Raw genomic sequence first — 1,710 nt, forward strand, 5'->3', positions numbered from 1 at the left:
AGTCTCTAAACTGATATCGTGGTTTCTCAGTACTCTTGGAGAGGTTCCTGACAGCAGATTTTCCTGATACAATGAATCTTTTTATTTCTTGACTGTTGATGTTAAGAGTGTTGATTGTGGATCTGAGCAAGCTGTAATTGCTAGCAACCTCAATCTCTTTATCTATTATGGTGCTACCAAATGGCCCAGTGGTTAGAATCTTTTTCTTCTTGATAATAAGCTTCAATCCATATTGAAGACTACAGTCCTTGACCTTCTGATGCCAGCACTTCAGGTCTTATTCAGTTTCAGCAAGCAAGGTTGCGTCATCTGCATTATGTAGGTTGTTGATGAGTCTTCCTTCAATTCTGATGCCACAGTCCTCCTCATGAAGCCCTGCTTCCTGAATGATCTGTTCTGCATATAGATTGAAAAGGCATGGAGATAGGATACGTCTCTACCCCACTCTTTTCTGGATTTTTAATCATGCAGTGTTTCTCTGCTCTATTCTGAGGACTGCTTCCTGATCTAAGTATAGGTTTTGCATAAGCAAATGAAGTGTTTTGGGATTACCATTTTCCTCAAGGTTAGCCACCATTTGTTGTGATCCACATGATCAAATGCCTTTGCACTGTCAATGAAATATAGACGTTCCTCTAGTACTGCCAAGATCCATTTGACATTGGCAATAATGTCTTTAGTGTCACAACCTCTTCTCTACCCAGCTTGTATTTCAGGTAGTTCTCTGTCAATGTACTATTCCAATCATTTCTATATTAGCTTCAGCAGGATTTTGCTAGTGTGATATTAGAGATATTGTTCAATAATTTCTAAACTCTGTCTTTCAAATAAAATGAACATATTTATGTCTAGTTACATAGTAGAATTTTGCATTAAAAAGTAATCACTTGTTTTAAGTCATATTTTATTACGTGCCCTGGAGCTTTCAAAACAACTTTAAGCTCCAAAAAAGACTCTTAAAATTCATTTTCTACTCCTACATTGACAATTTAAGGCCCAATTCTATGTAAGGATTGATTAAAATCTATCTCAATGAATGAATGGTAGCTAAGGAACCAATTTGGTTAGGCATTGCTAGGTCCAGACCAAGGTCAAGGGGGAGAATAAAGGATTCAAAGAACAGGACATGTCAACAAAGGGAGCGAACAGCCCCGCCCACCTAGCTGAAGCACAATGGAATGTTCCACTCTTCCCTCCCTGAAGACTCTGCTATAAAAACCTGCCCCAATCCACCATGGGTGCACAGGTTCCCTGCTCTCTTTCTCTCTAGACCAAGGAATCTCACCCAGAAGCCCTCTTTAAAAAGCTACCTTAAGCTTTCTTTCTTTCTCTCTGGTTCTTCTCAAGTCTGCAGCTTAACAGGAATGATTCTCCATATTTGTCTTTATATTATGTCTTGCAAATCCTAACCTTTAATGATGATAATAATAAGGATTAGAGAATGCCTTATAATTATGCAATCCCTTTCTGATGTGATCTGGACTGTTTTAATGCAACATTCATAAACATGTTACACTGCTTACCTAAGGTAAAGGAAGATTCTCTGAGGTGTAAACTGCATCAACTTTTGTCTTTTTTTTTTCTTAATTTTAATGAAAGTTTACAGAGCCTTAAGGTTTCCATTCATTCATTGTTGCACACTTTCCTCCCTGCTCACCCCTTCCCCTCAGTTCACTTTTCTCTTTGAAAAGTAATAAAATTTAAAAAAAA

This window comes from Elephantulus edwardii, unplaced genomic scaffold (genome assembly GCF_000299155.1).
Source record: "Elephantulus edwardii isolate Elephantulus edwardi_28Jun2011 unplaced genomic scaffold, EleEdw1.0 scaffold00053, whole genome shotgun sequence".
In the NCBI taxonomy this organism is placed as follows: Eukaryota; Metazoa; Chordata; class Mammalia; order Macroscelidea; family Macroscelididae; genus Elephantulus; species Elephantulus edwardii.